Source organism: Colletes gigas, unplaced genomic scaffold (genome assembly GCF_013123115.1).
Source record: "Colletes gigas isolate AHSC1104 unplaced genomic scaffold, ASM1312311v1 Colletes_gigas_Sc00003, whole genome shotgun sequence".
NCBI lineage: Eukaryota > Metazoa > Arthropoda > Insecta > Hymenoptera > Colletidae > Colletes > Colletes gigas.
This window is the reverse complement of record NW_025106632.1, coordinates 1731148-1756707: the sequence shown is the minus strand read 5'-3', so window position 1 is coordinate 1756707 and position 25560 is coordinate 1731148. Positions and strand designations below refer to the sequence as shown.

Below are 25560 nucleotides of genomic sequence, written 5' to 3'. Positions count from 1 at the left end.
TATCTCAGGAACTCCTTTGTCGACATTTTGTGTCCCACTCGACATTTTTTCAAGTCCAAACCAAAGAGATATACGCTTAAAAGTTACAAAATACAATATTTTTTAATCGACGTAAATTTCAAATAAAACATTATTAAAAGCATTGGGAGCAGCTGGTAACGAGATTTAAATAGAATTCGAAGTGCAAAGGGCTAACACATAAAATATAATAGCTCGTTCTTAATTTTATCGTCGTCCATCTTTAATTCGAACCTAAACGTGGAAATAAATTTGGATAGAATTTGTAAATTATACGAAGGTTGCAAAAATAAGTAGTGAACAAAATTCTAGGTTATGTAGCTCGCAATGGACTGAAATCAAAATTTTGAGATTGATTTACCCCGGGAGTCCTAACGGCTAGCCTAATCGTTATCCGGGTTGATGATTCCCGATTCACCCCCCCTGGAATTCCTCTACGAAATTCTTCCACCTTTTAACACTTTGACTGCTACGTCAGCCATATATGGGTGACAGAATTTATCACTATGATACTAGAAAAATTAATTCTCAAGTTAAGATCTTGAGGGAAATAAATTTGCATAGAATTTGTAAATTGTAACAAGGTTGCAAAAATAAATACTGAAACAAATTTTAGGTTATGTAGCTTACAATGGACTGAAATCAAAATTTTACTTTTACAGAATATATTACACGGTTTTAATCTGGCAGTGAACGTGTTAATGGCCATCACTGATATTGTTGACCAAAGTGAGATACACGAAGATGCTAGTTATTATAAATGTAACCTCAACAAACGTAATAAGTTGGCTGATACGGTAGATCACGCACACGTGACAATGGCCAATGTTTATCAGCTCCTAAAGTCACGTATACGTGACAGCGGCCGTCAAAGTGTTAATTGAAAAATACTTGACTCTGTTCTCTCCAAATGGGGAACCTGATTCAAGTTTTATTATAATCGTGCTATATGCATGCTATGGAAGGTCAATAGGAAATTAATTATTCCCCATTTTTCGCAGTTGCAGTTAAAAATTAAAGGACAGTGAGATGTTTGGTCTGTTATTGGAGGAGTGATTCATAGGTGCGTGGCCACACATAACAAACGACAGTCTCAATGTGCTTCGTGGGGATCGTTTAGATCGTAGTGGCTCAAAGGAGGTCGACTTCAAGGCTCGTCAATTAAATTAATACAACTTAGCGGGAACGAACTCTCATTCTGTCGGGCGTTTTCGTTCGCAGTAGTACGCCTTCTTGGTCCGACCAACGAGATCACCTTTTATACGGACACTGGTTCACGAAAGTGTTCCAAGGACGTGGAACCAAACGTAAACGATAAAAAAGAATTGTATTGAAATGTTTAAAATAGAGCAGCAACGAGTACAGTAATTATTTTCGAGCAGAGAAACATATACTCGATCGTCTCGAACGATTTTTTAAAATGGACGTAGAACCAAACGTTCGCGATAACAAAATTGTATTGAAATGTTTAAAATAGTGCAGTAACGAGTATAGTAATTATTTTAAAGTAGAGAAACCTATACTCGATCGTCTCGAATGATTTTTTAATTCGACCAGAACTCTGACATTTTTATTCCCCTGTTTATAATTTACAGGAGTATAATTTCCCGGATTACGGAATATTTTCCGCCATTTTTAAGCTCTCCCTTATCCACCACCGAACTAGATTTGCACGAGACTTGGTTGTCGAGGCTGATTGGACTCAAACGAGCCGCTCGAATGGGGTTTTAATTACACAGCTGGGGTGTCTCGAACCTCGGAAGTTCGAAGAAACGCAAACATGGATTCCGTCGCAAGTATCAGTGACGCAGATCGATGCAAGAAGCGAGGGGGACATGATAAATGGGGAAAAATAATGTCTGCCACGACGACGGTTCTTAAACGCTCGAGTTCCCATTCATAAATAGAGAAATGTGAACCATCGACCCCCCAGCGATGGTTCGTGGGTCGATACATTGTTCTGTTCGGGCATCGAACTCGTAGGGTTAAACGAGATAACGACGCTAAACACGACGGAGAATTATGTAGGTACACTGCACCCTGGACGATTAGGCTTCTTCGTCGATGAACATTGTCAAATTCACGAAATCACAACGTTCCCACGGGGGGACGATTTAATTAATCAAATTGGAACCAGATTGATGCGTTCAGTGGGGAAATTTGGAGACAAGGATCGTTTAAATTGTAGTGAAATATTGTTTGGGTGCTATAATTTGCCTACTTTCACCGTTAGATGCAATGTAAGATTTGTTTTTGCAAGCTAGATCGAAATTCAGTAGTTTTGTTCAGTTTAGTAATGGATAGATGGTTTATGCATTTATGGGAAATTTCAATTCTTCTGAAAGTGCACCTGATATACAAAAATATAGAAAATGAAGCGTGATACGAGTGTGGCGACAGTTCTTGCATTCGCCACCAGAGAGCTACGCTCTTATCTCTCTCGCAAGCACTCGATCGACAGTCTACGTTCCTCGAGCCTGTCACAATTGCCTTAAATAATAAGAATTATTATATTTAGTCAACAACCCTCTACAAAACTCCCATTTCATTGATTCTATCAACAAAAATATGAATTTGCATAAAAAGTCGCTAGTAATAAACTGTCGACACACGTTCCATATCAGAATGTGTTTCTGATAGAATTTGTCATCTTTGTAATTTTGTTGCAAAGTTAAAATTAATTCCCTTTCTCCATCGATGACTACGAACGTATTTTTCCAGCGACAAATCGGTTCCCTTCGAGCTGGCGTTACTTTTCATTTCGCGGGCTGCAGTTGCACAACGGCAATTATTGTGTCGGATAATAGTTCGATGGTGCTTGTGAGAACTCTCCGGTCCGGAGCGGCGCATTTAAAAAGCTGCATTTTCCCGCCAACGCCCTTTCACTTTCGCGCTCTTTGTTCCCGTTGATTGGACTGCTCTTCTCACGATAATAGAAATGGCTATTGCGTTCTTTACGCGCCTTTTACCCGAACGTATCGAGATAAGCCGTTCATCCCCCAGCGATTCAATGAAAAATGCAAACCCCGTTGAATCCTTTTATCCGGATACTGTTTAATGCGACTTCCAGCCGGAATCGTTCGCGTTTTAAATCGACGACCGCTCATCGAATAACTGTTTAAACGTTCTCGACGTTAAAAACAATTCCTCGAGCGGCGAAAAACAGGCTTTTATTTATTAACGCGATTTATCGACTCGATTTCTGGTGGATTGTATCCGGTACTCCGTGAGACATTTACAACTGTACTGCCACTGCATGCTTTTCCGTATTCATGTTTAATTCACCAACATCAGACAGGCTACACGATTCATTATTTTTTTAGGCCTTCAATATTTTATTACAAACATCGTAGCAACGCAAACACTAGGAAAATTGCATAAATACAATTTAACTTAGAGAAAAAACAAAAAATATATTTGTTAAGAGACTGAAAAATTATATGATATAATTTTGTTTATGGAAAATTTGTTCTTTCGATTTCTGCTGGTATTAAATTTTAATGGGGGATTCTAGCGGCCAAAATAAGACGAAAATCAAGAATACCAATTTGTTGATGGAGGCTTTGTTAAAAAGTTATTAACGTTTAAAGTTCCGCACGTTTTTAATTTTTTTCTTGAAAATGTGCAAGATTTCACGAGTATATCTAATGACCAAAAATGATTGTAATTGACTCTCGCAACCGCAAATAATTTTTCCAAAACGATTTGAAATTCTATTATTCGCCAAAAAATTTCATACCTCCTCGAATTTTTTTCTTAAAAATGAGTAGGATTTCGAGAATGTGTCTAATGACCAAAACTGATTATAATTGACTCCCGCAGCAGAAAATAATTTTTTCAGAACGATTTGAAATTTTTTAATTTTGTCGAAAAATTTCATACCTTCTCGAATTTTTTTCTCGAATGTGGGTAGGATTTCGGGGGTATGTCTAATGACCATAAATTATTGTAATTGACCCCCGCAAACGAAAATAATTTTTCCAAAACGATTTGAAATGTTTTTTTCCGTCGAAAAATTTCTCACCTTCTCGAATTTTTTTCTCGAAAATACGTAGAAATTCAGAGGTATGTGTATTCACCAAAAATGATTGTAATTGACCCCCGAAACCGAAAATAATTTTTCCAAGACGATTTGAAATTTTTTTTTTCGTTGAATTTAGGACCTAATTAGATTTTCGGCAAGGAATTTTTTACTCGAAAGTACGTAGGAATTCGAGATTATGTGTAATGACCAAAAATGATTGTAATTAGCCCCTGCAACCGAAAATAATTTTTCCAGAACGATTTGAAATTTTTGAATTTAATTGTTGATAACTTTTTAACGGAGCCTCCATCAACAAATTGGTATTCTTGATTTTCGTCTTATCTTGGCCTATAGAATCCCTCATTTATATTTTTCCCATTGTAATAATGTAAAATTGTAGGAAAATTGCTTCAACACAATTTAACGTAGAAAAGAACAAAAAATATATTTATTAAGAGTCTAGAATTATATGAAATAATTTTGCTGATATTAGTGTGATTGTAAAATAGTCTTTGGAATATTTTTGTCCGTTGTAAAATAATTGTCTGCAATCCACGGACGCGGTAGCAAATTGGCCCTCGGATCAAATTGAGTTTGACACGCATGATCTATGGCAATCATGTAAAACTCAATTTGACCCGGTGGCCAGTTTACACTTTGCTACCGTGTCGCGAGTAATTGACGAACACATTTTCGATCATTCCATCAGTGATCGCAAGGAAACGTGTAATCGAAAAGAAAAGAATTTCCACGAAAATAAATAAAAGGTACAAAATCGTCTTAAATAATAATACATTGCCATGTGTTTGTCTTTTACGAAAGTATTACGAATTGTAAGTGTATGCAAGGCACGTGTCACCATCGCTATGTGCTTTAATTCCGCTTAATTATACTCTTTCCTTACCGCGATACAAGATAATGCTACTTAAACTACCATTTTCCAACTTCTCTTCCGCGTGAACTCCCTGCGCGTGTGTTTCCGCGAACCAGCGACATCATTGTCCTAAATACGTGCATTATACAGTGTGTCCCAGCATCAATAGCACAACCAAAACGAGGAAAATTGTGCATGAGAAAACAAATCAAAATTAAAGAATAAAATTTGTTCCATTTGGGGCTTTGTTGTTGAAAAAATTGATTTTGAATATTTATTGTATTTTCTGCACTTCTATACACTCGTGTTGACAAAACCTCCTTAGCATATATCACAATTTTATTTGTTGTCTTATTGTTAGTATGTTATTATCTTTAATTTTGACTAATCATGGTCTCCAGATTTGATACTCCTTGATTTTTATCTATGAAGTCATGTTAAAACAAAAGTGTACAAGAAGACTATTTTAAGCCTTTCTTAATTAAAAGTGAGAATCATTTGGTATTTGAAAAGAATTAAAGACAGAGAATACATTAGAATGTATGTTCATACAAATAATAATTCAGAAAGTAGTATATTCAGTTATGTATACAGCACAATGAGCAATTTTCAACAATTTTTGTATTAATTAAGTTAGTTCATTAAGTTAATTAAATGCCTTATTTTCATTTAAATCCTGTAAATATTCAATTTATTTTCTCGATAACCTCAAATGAAACCTTCTCGAAGCCTCAATTGTTTTTTCAATGGGACACCCTGTATAAACGAATTAACAAGGGGACAGAATTAATTTACAAAAATAATTTAATTTAAAGAAATAATTCTTAATTTACGAATTAAGTTTTGGCTAAACTGGTAGAACGATTAGCTACGAATCTTTTGGTAACGAGTTCAAATCCCCACCGAGTTACTTTTTTTTTTTTTTGGAAGTTTTTCCCTTGCAAGTGATTTTCATAGCAATTTTTTTAAAGAGAATGTATCAAACTATTTAAATTTTGAATTGTTTTTTTTTTTATTAAGAATTTTGTTACTAATGACGGTTTATTCGCTACGAAGAGATACGAACTTACGCGTGGAACGATATCGACATGTAAGGTTCGAGGTATGCGGATGACGATCGATATTAACTTAGATACGTTGCTGTGAAGTCGAAACGAAATTACCGGCTCGCGTGTTTCCTGTACGAGCAATAAATTAATAACCGTGATGCCTTCTATTTTTTTTACGCGTGCACTTTTCTGCTGAAAGTTTCGCGTTCTAATAAACCAGTTTCCTCCAATTTGCCTCGAATGGAGTACGGTACTCTCTCCGTGCCAAGAATAAACGTAATAATAGTAATGTCTAATCCGGCCGTTTCAACCGCAATTGCTAACAAACGAGAACTTTTTCTCGTTGAAACAAACGTTTACCTTAAAGAAACTGGTGGTAATTATTTTTTCTTACAAGCAAAAACAATCTTCGAAAACGAAATCCACTTGCAAATTATCACCCAAAACCATTAGTTTATAGGTTATTACTGTTATTATTAAAATTCTACAAAGAAAGACGAGCCTCGCGACTCGTTTCCGGTCCAATTTAAGTAACGCCAAACGTTCGCGATCTGCGCCAAAGCACAACATAACCTCACATTTCACATTCACATAACATTCAGATTAACATGTTAGATTTTATCTCTCGCAATTAAGAACTCCACACACCTTTAACAAACATAAAGAACCATTAATTCACGTTGTACACAAGTGCATTCGTACATTTGATTTCATTATTCGTTTAGAAACTTCTCGCATTACGCAATGTCGCTGTTGCAGTTTACTTTTTGTTTCGGTATCTCGTTAACGTAACACGTGCACAAAAAGGAAATTTTTAGTTCAGAAATTCGAACTTCGATCTGTCCTCGAAATTAGAAAAATATAAAAAATGATGAAAACCTTCTAGAAACGAATGTTTTAAAATGGCGTCTTTCACGAAAGCTTTGTAACGTCGTTAATTAAAACTCGAAATTTTCAAACGACCCGCGTAATACGATATTCGAAGGGAATTTCTCGCGAAATTAGTGCGACGTACTCGTGTCATCCACGTGTCGGGAGTAACTGCGTTTCGGAATTCTGTTCCAAGACGAGAGAAACGGTGGCACTCTGTTTGAATCGCGACTACGATGAATCAGGAAAAGTTGCATTCATAGCGGCGATGGCGTGTCGATATGCATGCCGCGTCGATTTATCGTTTGTAACACGGTACGCCTCGTACTTTTCCCTTTTTATTCGGTTTTTACCTCCAACCTTCTTCGTCTGCTCGAATTTCTCCCGTACTTTCTATTCCCGTTTACCATTTTCCCTTTTTAATACCGCTACGAATTCTTTCCCTCGGTTCCGTTTATCGCGTTTGTTACGGCCTTCAGTCAAACCTCCATTTTATTCTTCGTTTCCTTGCCTGGTGGTTCCGGTTTCTATTGTTTCATTTTTAAAGCAAAAGCTGCCAGATATTAACTATACAAATTCACTAAGGATACTTGCAATCGATGAAGAATTAATATTAATTAAACAAATTAATATTAAAAACTCCTTTTCACTGGTAGTTGCATTTTCGAATAAATCTGTAACACTGCTTTGCTAATCGTAGAAACGGAAAGGAGAGACCACTGAATATTGGGTAGTCGAGGAGTGTTTATATAGCAACGAAAGGGTCAGTCAAGCGTTTGTGAGAGAGACAAACAAGAGCGTAGCCCTCTGGTGGTTGGTACAGAAGGTGACGTCACAAATCCAAACGCGTTCGCGTATGTATTCGAAGGCAGCCAAGAAGGCCCTGCGGCTATAGTGATTTTCACTCTAGTAAGCAGCTCGAGGGGTCAAAACATTTGGCGTTCACTTTACTCGGTATCAAAACACCGTCTAAGTCATCCCAAAGCATTCCTGCAGGCAGTTTCCGCACACAACTTTCCTACCCAAACAACCAAAGTACAGCAATTTACACGAGACACACAGCTACATAATATCGCGAACGTCTCTAAAAACAAATTACCGCGTTTTAAAACGCTCCTTCCAAGATCACGATGAAACCAAGATGTCTTCCCTTCATTAAGTTAAAATACAGAGACAAAGGCAATCAAATTCAATCAGACGATCTTCCAGCGTCCCCGACAATCAGTTCTCCTCCATTTCTCTTCGCTCCCATGGCTCTACTTTCCATCACTGTCGCTTTCTCGCCTCTCTGCTACGATCTTAAACATCTCTCTTCCTTCTGTTCGCCTTTATCTCCTCCACGTCAGCCTCTCAATCTTCCTCATTATTCCACACCGTTGCTCTTTCTTCTTCGCCGATTTCCATCTTCCTTCCACCTCTGTTCGACGATACATCTACTCTGATCAAATTCCTCGAAGAAGCTACGTTCCATTTCTAACACGTGCAATTCTCGTAACTTCGAAAAATGATCACCGCCATTTTCGTTTCTTTTCCCTCCTACGCTTCTACTTTCCATCTCTGTTGCTTTCTCTCCTTCTCGATGCGATCTTAATCGCTTCTCCGTCCTCTTTTCACCTATTATCTGTTCTTTTCCGCCGGTTCGACGCATCTCCGTCTCCCTTCCTCTTTTTCGTACGCTACCCGTAACCTAACCTCCAACGCCTCTCACGTTGCACGCGCAACAGCCACGGAATCGCGTTACTCGACTTCCTTAATTTGCATGCTAATAGAGGCGCAGGCGAATCGCGGATAATTAAAGGCCCATTGTTGCACATGGAAGACCGAGCTCGCGCAACTCGAGCGTGTAAATTTTCCTGCATTCCTGCCCGTACACTTTCGCCATTTGGTTTCGCGTCGAGGGGCTTCGGGACGCTTGTAAATATTTCACGATCTGTCCAACGGACGCCCGGATCAATCGTTCTCGTCCAGCGGTTCATTAACTATTTAGGTTTCGAGTACTTTGAACCGGCGATCGGTTCTCCTTTTTCCTTCGCGACTTCTTGCCAGACGCTGCACGAGAGAGTAAAATCCTTGGTACGTGTTCTATCGATGGGATATTTATAGAACTATGAACTTCTTTTTGCGATTATGCAAAAATTCTCTTTTACGATTTGCACCTGATTACAATGTGAAATATACCGACTCGAAAGCTAAAATTAAAAATGGATGGTGAATTCTGGTTACATTGCGTTATTGTTTCGGTCAGACAGGCTGGTCAACGCCCCCGGAGAAAAGTTACTTAACGCTTCCGCTCGTGGCGCGTTAAATTAAGCACATTGAATTTCATATGTTCTAAAACAGAGTGGAAGAAATTTTGCCCGTTATTTCACGGTATTCCCGGAGTAAGCTGATGCTACTGAACGTCTACTTTCTCGTGGAAAAATTCTAATATACTCGCCTCTTTCTACGCTGTTATTATCGTAATTTTTTATTTGTTTTTTAGTTGCTTTGAAAACAATTTATTTATGATATGAATTTATTTTACGGGAGTTGTTTTCGTTCAAACGCCCCACCCTGTATATCAAGCCCAGGAAACCGGAAAATCCTGAAATCACGGTCATCTCCGGTTCCAAGCTCGACGGATAAATGGCCCACTGTGATAATAAATACGGTGAATATGACCTAATTTTTTTCGATAAAAAAATATTTTCGCTTCCTACACCGTAATATCGATCGATTAAATGCTAAGAAAAACATTTGAACGTTCGTAAACTTCAGAGGAAATTGAGAAACCAACTGGTGGCGGCCATCTTTGTTCGATAGATTGTAAATTCGATAAAATGTACGACTCGACGAGAAATAATTGAAAAATAACATAATATACAGTGATAATATTAGTTTTTAAAATATTGAAGAGTATTTCATTGGTGGTGGAGATTGATGCCATTTAGTCTACACAGTTTGCAGAGAAAGTGAATGGTATCACCGTGGAATCCTGCATTTTCATGAGCTTCGAAGTTATTACAGCGAAATACTGATTCATATCTGTTGCATCTAGGAGGACTTCGTAATAGCGCATCTTAATAATTTTGTAACGAGATACAGCGTAAAATTTATTCTTAGGATTCATGAATCAACATAATTTAGTCGTTGTGAAACCTCGTCGATTAAATCTGTTTCTCGTATCGTATATTTACGAGGCCTTTCTTCGAAATTACGTAAAGATATTAATTGAAAAAAATATCTCACCCAGATAGGTGCGTGAACTTTAGCGAAAAATATTTCTCATCGTTAATTCGAACAGCTTACGCTGGGCTTATCCCCCCGGGTTGCTGAAGTCACGGGGTTCAGAGATCAACGGCTCGTGACCACCTGTTCCACACTGATGTTTCATTGTTACACGCGGCATGGCAGAAGCCGCAGTTGTTCCTGGCATGATATTTCGCCGGATACGGGATGCGGCTACACGCTCCACTAACTTTCCCAACGTCTTTTATCACCAAGACGCCCGCAGGCTTCGGGAACGTCAAACGTCGAACCCAGGGATTTTAAATATAAACGTGAAACCGTTCACGCGAGAACCGCAACAGCAGATGGTAATTTAACACCACAACTATCATCAAAGGGGTAACAGAACTCTCAACACGCCTAACCTCAAATTGACACGGTACAGGAATCGCGATTACACGAATAACACATTCTTTTGATATCTTGTTTTCTAATTTTAACTTATATGTACTTGGTACGAAAAAATGAGGGATATACAATTGTTACAATTATTCGGTTCTCAGTTGAATCGCAACGATAATCGACAGCCTCGATCGCATTGCAAACGAAACCAGTCTGGTTCAAACGACAGACGAATACAAAGGGTAACTCCTTGCACGCCTAACCTCAAATTTACCACAAATTCTTGAGTTTTTCTCTCTCAGAGACAGGCAATCTATGGAAATAAAATTCTTTTGATATCTTCTTTTCTAATTTTAACTAGGTTACATTGTTGGGAATTCCAACACTCATTAGAGAACCCCTCGTTTAGTTAATATTAGTTTAAACTACTTAATTAGCAATTTGACAAGTATCTTATGGTACAAAGCAATTTTCCATAATATTAAGACGTACTTTGGGACCATAGATGCCATTTGGGACCGTGGACATTCTTGCACCACCCTCAGTAGGTGGAATTTCGAATGTCAGCAGTGATGGACATTCGTGGGAATTTTGGTCATGCGCACTGGAGCGCATGATCACTGTCGTATACACTTAACTAGAATTTAGGGTACCGTTTGATCCCAGTAAGGAACAAAATTTGAGGAAGGTACAGGGAAAGAGACAAAAACAAAAAATTTCCTCTTAATCTACATGAGTATAGCTGGAGAAATACGTAGGGGATGTTGGATAAGTTAATTTTTGTGTGATTGGCGAGCATTTGAAGTGGAAGGTTCAATTTTGTACAAAACATGGGAATTCCCAATATGCAACTCTTTTTGCGCTAGAGATACATCTATGGCAGAAAGCTTACGCATGCGCAAAAAGGAACCACGCGAGGGAAAATTCTAGTGCGCATGTCCAAAATTCCCACGAATGTCCATCACAAGAACACCATAAAAACACCACAAGAACCGTTAAAAATTAGAATCGAACCAAGAACATTGAAAACTAAAACATCTGTAAATAAATTCAAGTATTTGTAAATAGCATTAAACCTTCTATTTACTAAATAAAACGACTCCACGAACATAGTGAAAGCCTACATACATCGTACAAAAAGATGAAAAACATCCAATCGTCACGAAATTTTTTTTTTATTAGATTTAACACTAGCTTTACTATCTAGCTTTTACATAGTTATTCTGTCCTAAGTTCTGTATTGTTCTAAGCTTCCCACTGAAGCTATTTTCATGTTAGAACTTCCAACTCGATGGCTGCCTGAAAAAAGACGACGTGTCTTTGTTTTTGAGTTTACCCAACGACGAATAATAAAAGCAGTCAAAGGCTTCTGGGCTAATGAAAATAGCTAATGCCTCAAAAGTTTCAGGTTTTTTGCTCGTAACGTTATGTCGACAAAAAAAAAAAATGTAATAACACTTTTATTATACACACGACGGAAAAAGTGACGAGCGAGGAAACAATGGACAGACAGAAAACGAACAGAAGCGGATGACATAATGGCGATGTTAACGGGAGGGTCGGGGCCATTATGAAGTCCGCTGTAAAATTTTTGTTCCGACTTCGAAATTATATTCACGATCTCTGAATAGGTATTCTTATCTCATACACTCTGCATTGGTAAAATTAACAATACAAAGAAAAGAATAGAAAAAAAATAGGAATTTAAACGATTTATTAATATGTTATTTTTATTCTCTGTTATCGTACGCACGCTGTAATTAGTATACATTACGTTTAAGACATTGGCCCAGGTAATATACGCTTATGGATCGTCTGTGAATAACTGATTACTAAATACAGAGTGAGTCACGCAACTGGGACGGGTCGTACTTCCGGTTTCGTCGTAGACAGAAACAAACGGTAGAGGAAAAAGTTGAATAGTACAACGAGACCTATCTTTCCTATGGCCTCACCGTTCTATACGTGTGACTATGCACCTGTCGAATGCAATTGCATTTTTCTTTTTTTTTTTTTTTTTAATTATATTATTCGTGCTGGGCCCATAGCCCTTTGTTGGGGGTTTGAATAATTCCACTTACACACATAACTCAATATATTTAATTATCACACATAATGCAGACACATAATACAGATATATAATAATAATAAAAAATACAAACTCAAATAAGCATACGCCTAAGCACGACTACATGGCGCATACCAAGGTGGCGCTGCCGTGGGACGAGCAAACCCCCTTCAATTCGTTTTAGGTTAAACGATTCTTATCGTTCTGCGAACGAGAACGTTAATGAAAGGTTTTCGAAAAAAATTTGCGAACCTGTTTTCACTGAAAATTTAAATTTTTGTACAGGTGTGAAAATTCTTTTTGATATTAAATGTCTGGCGATTTCAGAGCTGGTAAATTGAAATATTTTTGCGATATTCGAGGACGGATGAACAAATTTTTATATCGATATTTATGTTTTGTACGAATAGTGTGTTGTGTAGGAGTTTCATGTGTCGTTTATTCACACATGGAAAAAAAAAAATTGCACAGCCGCCTTATCGACGGATAACGCGGTTTTGCGTCAAACTGGCTATAGTCATCTGTTACAAACGGCGTGTCACACGAACACCGCGTATAGAATATCGGTATTTTGTATATTTAACTATTTTTTCAGATTTTTAGCTAACAATTTTTCGAACTTTAACACATTGACTGCCACGTGACCCACATATGTGACACGACTTTTCACCGAGGAGTTAAAAAAATTAATTCTCAAGCTTAAAATAAAGCTAGGTAGGGCCCTTGAATTTCAACGAGTCTGTGAAAATAAATTCATTAACAAATGACGGGTATGCTAGTTTCCAGTTGTCTGTAAACAAAATTTCATTTTCCTTGTAATTTGACGAGTTTGGTCTGGCAGTGAACGTGTTAAAAGTACCACTCAAAAATTGGTTTAATCGTACAAAATTGGACTGTCAAAGTTGATCAATTTTTAAAATTGCTATCGTGAAAGGAAAGGAAGGGGCGCGTTTCGTCCGGGCCTGCCAGTGGACTCGTCAGTAAGGCTTTCTAGCAGGCCCAGCCTCAGACGACTGGGATATTGGGAAGTCGTTCGAGGAGTGTATATAGGACCGAGGGGTCGGTCGAGCGCTTGTGAGAGCGCGACCCCTCTGGTGGCGGGCATGGGAGGCGACGCCACACTATGAATTAAAATTATAGTCGATACGAGCCCTGTTGGTATTGTATAATAAAAGTAAAATTACCACGACTTCTCTGCCGAGTACATAGTACGAAATAAAGTTTACGGTAATCGAAACCGAGGAGTTGAATTTTTTACTCGATTGCTAAACTCGCTGAATTCGAGTGTTTGAATATTTTATGTCCCGAGCGTGCCTCTTGCTTCTTGCTTTTTGCTTTTTGGCGAGACAAAATTACGTGTCCGTAAATAGCAGAGGATGCAGAACGATCCACGAGGAAGCCAAACAACTGTAAAATTCAAGGAAACCATAGTTTGATCATTGAAACGAAGGTAATCGAGCATGTAACGACCCCTCTGACTTCCTTGTTTCTCTAAATTATTACAAACTGCACTTTCATCGCGTTTCTCGCTTTCTTTTCGCAAACAATATTGGCGTACTCGGTGCAACATATTTATTTTTTATTTATATTCGTTCAATCAAGCGATTCTATGTGTGCTTACAATTAATATTGAGTGTTAGAATAAACGATACACGGGCTTGAAACGCGCCACCCGGTGTCGGGCACATCTTCATTTCTTTTGTTTGTCTGATCTGTTCCTTGGTTCGTGTTGTTTGCTCGATCTCGCGTTGCCTCGTTGTAATTTAAACTTTCTTATAATAAATCAGTTGTTGGGGTGATTTAATATTCGTTTCTTGTGTGCTGTCGCAAATTTTTCTATGTGTTGTTTGATATTATGTATGCTCAAATCATTATGAAGAGAGTCTGAGGTAATGTACCAAGGGGCGGCAGCAATAGTTCTCAGTGTTTTGTTCTGAAACCTTTGGATGATGTCTATGTTACTTCTCTTGGCACATCCCCAGAGTTGTATTCCATATGTCCAAATTGGAATGATAGCGACCTTATACAGGAGTAGTTTATTGTGTAGTGTAAGTTTCGATTTTCGACCAAGCACCCAATACATGGTTCTCATTTTGTGATTTAGTTGCATTTTTTTCTTTTTTATGTGGTCTTTCCATGTGAGTCTTTTATCCATAGCTCAATGAAGCTAGTTGTAAATGTAATTTAATATCAATAAAATAACGAAACTCGAGGCTCTTTATTTGGTGCACGTTCAATAACCTGCCGTGAATCTCTCTCGCATTGAGAACTACAAAAGGTGGCTTCCGTCGAATAATTGCGCGATTAGCTAACGAAAGATTTGATCGATCACCTTCGAAGTCACGTGCAAATCGATCGTCCTTGTTGCTGCAAGAGCACAGGCTTCGCAATGCGTGAAAATAAAACCGAAACAGGAGACAACCAGGCGTGGTCGTTACATGGATTCGTTGTGATGTAATTATTCACGCCATTTCGATGGAAAACCGATTATACACGTCACATCGATATCGACTACCTCCGACAAAGATGTTACCTAACGCTCGATACATTACGGAAAAAAATAACTTTGCAAGATAAAAATGTAAATTGATTCAAAATAAAGTTCGTTCAACCCCAAGGCTTTGTTATTTAATAATCGAAATTGGATCGAATAGAAATTTTCGTTCCTAGATCACAAACTAACCCAAACCTAACCCAGATCTAACCCAGATCTAACCCAGACCTAACCTAAACCTCTATACTTCGATACTTTTCATCACCAAGTTCGAAATAAAATTTTCTGAACTCTGAATATTTATATTCAGACCTAACCCAAACCTCTATACTTCGATACTTTTCATCACAAAATTCAAAATAAAATTTTCTGAACTCTGAATATTTATAAAACTTCGACACCGATAACTAGACTGCGTATCTTTATGCAAATTCATATTTTTATTAATAGAATTAATAAAATGGGAGGTTTGTAGATGATTGTCTCGACCCTTAAATATAATAATTCGTATCTTTAAGTATTTCTTATATTTTTGCATATTAAGTGCATTTCGTAGTTTCTCGAGAATTGAAATTCCCCATAAATGCATAAACATCCGCAGTCGACCGATAACAGAATGAAAATTTCTAAAATTCAACACACTAGTGAGGACAGATTGATTCGCGTTAAAAGATCGAGACTGCACTTTTATCGAAGAGCTTTTCCTCTCAAATCTGTCCCCAAATGCAATCGATGCCACTAGAAAGAGTTCGATCGGTTTTCCATTAGCCACGGTACTTTTCACCGGAAACAGTTTCCCCGCGAAGACGGAAAACCACGTGTTATTTTCCGGATTATTTGATCCACGAGCGTCGTTAGGTCGTTGGACGATGCTAGCGATCCTCGCTTTACCGGACGAAACTTCGAAAACGATTTCATCGAGACTGCCCCGACGATTTCCCCCCCTCTAACTCCCCCGAAGGGGTTTCCGGGTTTTCAATTCCACGGAAAATTTCCTCCGTCCACTCTAATCGGACGCGCCGCGGAGAACTTTAAATTTTAAACTCGCGCCAGGAAGAACTTTAAAAGTTCCGCTCGAACTTCGCGGATAAAGTAAAAATGTTTCACGGTGAGAAATAATTCTTTAAACACGATTTACCGTAGTATTTACGAGCGATAATAAACTTGAGAAATGAAAGTAGAAGATTAGATGAATTTAATTTATGATACGTCGTTCGAGCAGAATAGCGTAATGAAATATTAAGTTTTAGCTGCTGGTATTATTATTATGATTAGGTATTTCGAATTAGTCGAGAGCATCCTGAATTTTTTAAATGGCGTCGGTTGTTACGTTCTAGTATCCGAGGGAGTGTTGTTGTTGGGGCGTAGAGACTCAAGCTTGAAATCGTTTCGAGCCATTATTTCATGAAGAGCATTGTATGTACCAGAGAAGCACGACTATGAATACGAATATCGGTACTGTTGCAGATACCGCTGTCCAATTATTCAATGACGAGCCACGGCCTTGCTTCGCCTTTTTCAACAACGATGTCCCATTACGCTCTCTTAGTTTATTTGCCACTGAACGGCGACGTCCCGGTTTGATTGTTTGCCCGCGGTAAACGCTGGAAAGCACGCCGGTGAATTTTTCCACCGTGATTTCACGGAGTTGTTTCACCGTGCACGGTGACACACAACTTCGATCAACAGTATTTAATTGTTTGCTTTTCGAGTAGTCACTCAGGCTCGAAATGTACACTCCGATATATATAAAAAACGTACACTTTTAATATTTCCGCAATCATTTCGCTGTCGTTAACAGTAGAACTATCGGTGAAAAATTTACACGACTCGGGTTTTTGCAACCGTGGTTTTTTTATAACATTTATTCCCTATTGCATTATACATTTCTTCGAGTGTCTATTAATGGTTGATAGTTCTAGTGTTACAGTCGAATCTTTGCTGATCGAAACGCATAAACGAGATTCATTTGATGTCACCTTCTATATTCGCCACCAGAGGGCTACGCTTTAGTTTTTCTCGCAAACGCTCGACTGACTCCTCCGTTTCTATACAGAGTGATCGGTCACCCCTGGGAAAAATTTATTGAGGGATTCTAGAAGTCAAAGTAAGACGAAAATTAAGAATATCAATTTCTTAACTGAGGCTTCGTTAAAAAGTTATTAACAATTAAATTCAAAAATTTCAAATCGGTCTGGAAAAATTATTTTCGGTTGCGGGGGTCAATTACAAGCTATTTTGGTGAATAGACATACCCCCGAAATCCTACCCACTTTCTAGAAAAAAATTCGAGAATGTGTGGAATTTTTCGACGAAAAAAAAAAATTTCAAATAGTTTTGGAAAAATTATGTTGGGTTATAAGAGGCAATTACAATCATTTTTGGTCATTACACATACCCCCGAAATCCTACGCAGTTTCGAGAAAAAAATTCAGCAAGGTGGGTAAGTTTATCAGAAAATTTAAAAATTACAAATCATACCAAAAAAATTATATTTAGTTACAAGGGCCAATTACAAGCATTTTTGGTGAATAGACATATCTTCGAATTCCTACGCAGTTTCGAGAAAAAAATTCTGTAAGTTGGGCAAATTTTTCAGAAAATTAACAATTTCAAATCATACCAAAAAAATTATATTTAGTTACAAGGGTCAATTACAAGCATTTTTGGTGAATAGACATATTTTCGAAATCCTACGCTGTTTCGAGAAAAAAATTCAAGAAGATGGACAAATTTTTTGGATAATTAAAAATTTTCGAATCATACCAAAAAAATTATATTTAGTTACAAGGGTCCATTATAAGCATTTTTGGTCATTACACATATTCCAGAAATCCTACGCAGTTTCGAGAAAAAAATTGAAGATGGTGGGCAAATTTTTCAGAAAATTAAAAAATTTCAAATCCTATCAAAAAAATTATATTTAGTTACAAGGGTCAATTACAAGCATTTTTGGTGAATAGACATATCTTCGAAATCCTACGCTGTTTCGAGAAAAAAATTCGTGAAGCTGTGAAATTTTACGTCAAAAAAAAAAAATTTCAAATCGTTCTGGAAAAATTATTTTCGATCGCGGGGGACAATTACAATCATTTTTGGTAAATAGACATACCCACGAAATCTTGCGCATTTTCGAGAAAAAAATTAAAAACTGGCGGAACTGTAAACGTTAATAACTTTTTAACGAAGCCTCCATTAACAAATTGGTATTCTTGATTTTTGTCTTATTTTGGGCTCTAGAATCTACCATTAACATTTTTTGCTGGGAAGCTTTTACTTGGATGAGTTTCATTTCCACCTTCTTACGATCTTTCTTCTTTCCCTTCGCCTAGCAAAAACAGCGGTTGCAGTTACATAATTGTTACGTTCGATTTGATCGAACACCTTTCCGTCGCCCGATTTCGCACCGACGATTCAGCGTAACGACACACGATGCCGCCTCGATATCGATACTCTTGCACAGGAACCCCCCTCCCCCCGAAGTCGATTCAGCGGAATTGCAACGCCCCGTCAGCCGGCTGCTAGCTGCTTCGCGATCCCATCGATCATGCATAAAACCCCGGTGTACAAAGCACGGCTCGGGGATCGGTTTATCATCGCGAGCGCAGTCGTTCCCGGCAAATATCATAAATTGCTATCGTCAATGTTGACTCTGAAACTGACGTTGCGAGCGCAGAACCGTCAGACCCCGACCAACTGCTTCCGCGGTGATTTAAAATCGCTGCGAATCTCAGCGTCGAGTAACTTACGATCGAAAATCAATTTTGAAATATTCCATTCCTTAGAAAAATTTCAATCGACTCAAATTTGATTTGAACCTTGGAAATAGACTTTATTTAATAAATAAAATACATCTTTACATTTCACAGTAATGATAAAAAACCAAAGTAACTCGACGGGGATTCGAACCCACTACCTAAAGATTCATAGTTACTCGCTCTGTCGACTCAACCAAATCTTATTACGTAGATTAAGGAGTAATTTCTTAATTGTAAACGTAGGAAACTTTGAATCAAAAATTTCGAAAACACGAACTCATCGTGAGAAAACTTATTATGGTTACTATAATTTGCACCTGCTATCTTTTCAAAAGCAATTTCCACGATCGTAAGGCCCCCTTCTCACAAGACAAAGTTCTACTTTTGGTATCACAGCATATACGAAGTTTGTATCGTAAATAGAAGACCGTCGAATAGCGAAAAATTGTTTCCAAGCCAGAACAATAACATTGTTGCGCAGACAATGACAGAAGCCTCGTTGATGCACTTTTTCAAGGGTAATGGCACGCGATTTGAGCCTCCCGCGTGGATAATTCATGTCTTTTTTTCCTCCCCCCTTCTCTCATCAGGAATTCCCCCGGGGCATTCATAATTTCATCACTTTCGCTTCTTTTCCCGCGCACGGTAATAACGGGCGTCTCGTTCGAAGTCTGACGAGTGTGGGGGGCATTGTGTGCCAGGAGAACGCTGGTTTTGTCGCCGCGATTGCGATTGCAAAACGCCGCGCGCCGCGAATTATTCATACGAACAAGAAGGCCCCATTGTTGCTCGTTTGTCTGGGAGCAGGCAACGTAACGGACCCGCGAACCCCGTGGAAATTGTACCGAGAATATTTCCACGGTTACGAGTCCGTCCGATTAATCGCGGCTGTCTGTAATCCTCGTCAGATTTGTCACGGCTGATAAATCCCCGTAATTACCCTCGCTTGATCGTGCCGCGCAAGAAAGCCTGGAACTGTTACAACTGTTTCGCTCCTAATTAGTCGGGGAGCACACACTCGTCGCGCGGGAAATAATAATTGATCTGTTTGCGCGTAATTATAGACGAGGAGCACACCCATTGTTGCGTCAACGCGATGAAAGTGTAGTTCAAGTTTAGAGATATTCGCGGTATTATCTCGATCGTTTTCTTGCAAATTTATTCTTATATGCGTGTGGAGAGGTCCTGTCGAAGAGGAGAGGAGAGCTTTTCGTGTCCAGATGCTTCTAGTGGTCTCATCAGTAAGGCTATTGAGCAGTCGAGCGCTTGCGAGAGAGAGAGACAAGAGCGTAGCCCTCTGGCGGCGAGTATGGGAGGCGATGACCTCACACGCGTTAACAATTCAAAAACGAAGCCCCATCCGACATTTTTGCAAAGGAAATTGTTGTTCAGAATCGTCTCAGCTACCCCCCACTTCCGGTACTTACACTATGTATTGGATAAATTACGTGTGTATCGACTTACATGTAATTAATGTGTAATCTGAACCGCGGCGAGGCAGAGGGACCGGACGTCCCCGGCCGCCATTTTGCGAGGATCTCGAGCGTCCTGAAAATTAAAGAATTCTATTTAGCTTCTGCAAAAGTTCAAGAAATTTTCTTGCAACATTCGTACTTAATTTTTATTTATTAAAATAAAGAAGAATCATCCTAAGGAGAAAATGTGTTTTATTTATAACTTCATAAGTGTTTCATTAGAGTCGCTGAGTGTATCAAGCTCGCTGATAACACTCGTCGTGGGTCTTTTATGGTCCAATTTTGTAGAAATTTAACGATCAATAAATCCATATAACTTCATCCGAGATAATACCGTGACGCAATTCGCTCGTCTTGATCTTCGTATGATTATGCACGTGTATTAAGATGGATCTTTTTCGTCGAGAAAGAGCACCTGATTCGATTCGAACTGTAAATTTCAACGTAAAATTAATGTACGTTTAGAATAACATTTCAAACGAAATCCTGTTCCGGCTCGGTGCGTTGGTTTATTGCACAAGAATTTATCAAGCGACCACGCCGTATCAGATCCGCGCTTCGCGCAACGAATATTTACGAAACGAAATAGAATAATAGAAACCGCGATTAATTCGAAAATACGGATGCTGGGATTCAATTGTTACGATATGCAAAAGCGTTGCATAAATCGAGCCTGACGTAAAGAATGGCAGTAATTGCAATACCGATCCTGGATTTGCATGAACATTGTCAAACAAATGCGCTTATCGGTGAAACATTAAGAATCAATGGCGTCGGATATAAAAATTGATCGGTTATATAATATTACTTGTAAACTGTTAATGAAAATTCCAATTGCCTATTATTCCCCCGTATGTCGCTCTCCAGCCAGCGTAACGCGTAATTTACGTTGATAGAGGCCAAAATAAGACGAAAATTAAGAATATCAGTTTCTCGACTGAGACCTCGTCAAAAAGTTATTAACAATTAAATTAAAAAATTTCAAACCGTTCTGGAAAAATTATCTTCGGTTGCGGGGATCAATTACAATCATTTTAGGTCATTACACATACCCTCGAAATCCTACGCAGTTTCGAGAAAAAAATTCAGCAAGGTGGGCAAATTTTTCGGAAAATTAAAAAATTTCAAATCATACCAAAAAAATTATATTTAGTTACAAGGGTCAATTACAAGCATTTTTTGTGAATAGACATATCTTCGAAATCCTACTCAATTTCTAGAAAAAAATTCGAGAAGGTGTGAAATTTTTCGATGGAAAAAAAAATTTCAAATCGTTCTGAAAAAAATATTTTCGGTTACGGGGGGCAATTACAATCATTTTTGGTCATCACACATACCCCCGAAATCCTACTCAGTTTCGACAAAAAAATTCAGTACGAGCTCCACTTTAAACGTTAATAACTTTTTAACAAAGAATTTATTATTTATTAAAAAATCATTGAAAATCAAATGCTTATACTTTTATAATTATGTTATTTATATGATTTGCAATAAATATTGAAATGCAATTGCCGTTACTTCATTCTTTCTTTATTTCGTAATATGCTGCTTTTTGAATTTTATAAATACCATTCTTAGTTTGGTTTTTACGAGCTTTTTCTCTGACCATAACAAACTCGTCAAATTGGCTCTAAAAGGGTTAAAATACACGAAATTCCAAGAGTCCAGATCGATGATGAAATATAATGATTTGCACTTACGCGGGGACTTAAGAGACGAATATATTTTACGCTATCAGCGTGCACTGACAGGCTATTAAGGATACCAAATCCTCCGATATTGTGTTCCGATTCCTCCACGATATGATTCATTTCCCAAGACAGAACTCGATACGCGCGACTTCACTCATGCGCCGATGATTTTTCGAGAAGTCATATTAAATTCCACCGCCGCGAATTTCCAAGCGAGAAACACGCCTCTCGGCGAAAAATTCTGTTATATCGATAATCGATGAAAAATGTTGACTTTTCCTCGACTATATAAGCAACCGGAAGTCTTACGACGCCCGGTCGGAATTGCACGCAGGGTGCAACCTTCCAAGAATAAAAATTCTATCACAGATTCCTGATAAATGTGTATTTGTATCCCCCATTACTCTAACAATGGCGTCGTTGAATATTGTGAGCCAAATTGAGTGTCGGTCACCGGTGACCCCCACAGCATCAAACGTCTCAAATGGAACGAACAGTCGATAACTCTGAATCGAAAATCATTGGAAATAGATTCAACGATTAATTGGAAGGCTCTAAAAATATTGTAAGCCTAAAAAAGTCTATATACGTCTATGTTAAAACACTTTCATTGATCGTCGTTTGTGGGGGTACTCAGTTATTAAGGCGATCTTGTTGATATTCACCACGCAAACAGTCGCGACGCAGATTCTAGGCCGGTTGTCACCCTGTTGCCCTCTCTCAGGACGAACTGGTCAACGCCCCTAATTGTCAGACAGCCCGACTGAAAAGCACCGAGTCGACGGCCAAGTTTAGCAATCTAATTGTAAGTCCACGCTTCCACTTCTGAAATACAATAGCGGATTCTTCTTTCATAGTTCCAGTATTTTTTACACAGAATTCACCGAGAGGATTATTTCTTGTGATCCTGGGAACCAACATGGCGGACAAAGAAATGGACTAATAAGATACTCGATGGTATTGCAACATCCACGATTCCGGCCAACACAGAGAATTGATAGATTATTGAACGTCGGGGAGAGAAGCGACCCGCGAAATGGATCGACCAACGATGTGTTTCAATTGCGACGGTTGATTAAACGGAACTATTAGAATCGTATTTTCCCGTAAAAGAAAGCACGGAGGGCCCCGATTAATCGGTTTAATCGGAAAACAGACAGAGAGTAACTGAAAATGTATTTTGAATTTAAAATAAAATTTGTATTTCATTGCATCGGACCAAGAATTATACGAAAAGCGTTGCGTTAACTGGTTCTCGCTATTATGAATTGTGCAGTGGTCTCGAACTGTATTGTATAAAATACTAGAATGCCCCGTCTCAGCTTCGCCCGACCTTGTGCAAAAGGAATTTATGACCAGACGATCGTCCTGACAAATATATCCGCGGTAATGCAATTCTCCCGCGAGAAAGCGCTCGAGAAGCTTCGCCACCTGGCGGTAACATCGCAGTACTGCTACGAGCGAGGTATCGCGCGGGCCGAATACGCGGATGCGCGCGCAAGTAGACTGTCGTATACAGGGGTCACGTGGTCTGCCAAACAGTCGTACACATGAAATCTTTGCATATAAATTACATGTTAATAACGCGCTTCTGAGACATGCTACATAGCCTATGTCCGTCCTAGAGTATGCAGGAATAACGTGTCAAAATTTTAGGAAGATCGGTTCAATAGGTCTTGAGTTTTGCGCGAACATAAAAATCGGCTCTCTCTTTATACAAATAGTATAGATATAGATATTTCGTTCCACACCAAACGACCAAATCCGTAAACGAGTCAGTTAACCTCTGCTAGTCAATCTCTGTAAGTGATACTCCAGCTAACCTCGGAGTCAACTACCGTTCATCACGAAGTACATAACGTCTCTCGATAAGACGAACCTTGCAAATTGCATTACTCGAGATAGCGATAGCCTTTCCTATGAAACAGAAAATCATTGATAATGCAATAGTAAACAGTTTCTTATCGATGAAATTGTGAATCACGTAGTCGATTGAAAATACGGATCACGTTGGAAACGTCCATTTTACTTTGGATTTTACTTTGGATTAAAATTGCAGAACGCGTGAATATTATTTTTTAACAACTTATGTTGAATTTCATTGATGCAATGGCATGAGTAAATCTAGTGTTAAGAATTTTTAAATCTTCTTCTTCTCGTCGCAAAATTGTAATTTTGCAAATTTTTAACATTAAAACGAACCGCAAGAAAATGTATCGCAATACGTACAATCTATTTATAGCAGTTAATTTATTAACAGTTTCCCCAGATCGTGTTTCCCTCGCAGGTTATTAATGCAATCGATATTACAACTTGTCAATAGATTTTGTTACCATTCACAGATTGGACATCGAGAAGCGAACGAAACAAGCAGAAAAACTAGGTAATTCGATGCCCGATGGAGATTGCTTCTGAGAAAAACGAGAGCAACCAAGGATTACAAGACTCGTCGAATATCGACTAAAAGAGAGGGAGATTCCTTAAAAACTATTAAATTCCTCGTCGAACGTACAAAATTAAAAATTACTTTTAAATCGGATATACATTATTGCGCTAATAAATAATACATCGAAGAGGCTTACTTATTAATTTCCAATTCATTATTCGGTAAAAGCGAAGGCGCGTTTAATAAATAATTGGTACGGTAGACCGCGGAACTGGTTCGTCCCCGAATCGATTTCGAATTTATCTCGGCCGATTAATCGACCAGATAACATCGATTACGATTATTCAGTCGCATTATCGCTAATACGTTGTCGTGATAACGGCCGTTCGAACATACTCGGTCGAGGTCAAGAAACGAGTTTAAAAAACCCCCGGTTTCCTTCGATAAGTCGCGATGGAATCTTTTTTCGAGCTACGACGTTTCTAGCGCCGAGCATTACCGGATGTGCCCGACGATCGAAAACAGCGCTTCCGATTTCTCCGCGACGCGAGTGCTCGATCGGAGAACCGATTAACAGATTGCAAAATCTCACCCACTGGTGTTGTTAATATCTCATAATAAACGAAGCAAATAGTAATTTCGACAGTAATTTTCAGAATGGCAAATAATATTTTGAATTGTTTCCATTTGCATTTTCCCCGCCCAAAAGGCGAGAATTATTATTTTCCAACGCATAGAAAAATTCAAAAGCAAAGGACCAAGGTTCTATTTAGAGAAAAAATCCTTCGAAAATCGCGTCGTTCGGAGCAGCTCGAATATTTTTTTTTTTTCCGCATCGATGGAAAATTGAATCACCGGTGACGTGCGGCTTAAACTGTTTTACGACGCGAATGGCCTTATCTTATCGTCGCGGCCGCCGTGACGTTTGCACCTTGGCTGCTGTTAAATCTCATAAACTTCGAAGCACTGATGAGTCGAGGTCTCGGCGATTATCGAGAAAACGCCGTTTTACAACGGCCAATGTTCATCATTCAATCCCAAGAATAGTGAAATTATTGCCCTAATTCGAATACGCGTAGAAATAATTTTATTCCTATTATTAATATTGTCAGTTACCACATCACTCGCTTTCAGGATCGAAATTCTTTATTTCCGATTCCAAGACAAATTTTAATCTCGTTATATCGTTCGTTAAACAAAATCGTGGCTTTTCTGTTTATTCATTTTTATGTGTATCGAATTTA

At 38.4% G+C, this 25560-nt stretch overlaps 1 protein-coding gene across 5 annotated transcripts in view; it reads right to left on the bottom strand.

The window, feature by feature from the left end:
* The window catches only part of LOC122404971, a 69104-nt gene that overhangs the window by 29314 nt on the left and 14230 nt on the right, over positions 1-25560 (bottom strand). For 3 of the 5 annotated variants that reach the window (XM_043409408.1, XM_043409405.1, XM_043409404.1), the window contains exon 3: positions 20229-20312. The exons of the other annotated variants lie outside the window; for them this stretch is intronic. The gene's annotated coding sequence lies outside the window, so the exon portion shown is untranslated. The remainder of the gene's footprint in view (positions 1-20228; positions 20313-25560) is intronic. 5 annotated transcript variants of the gene reach the window in all.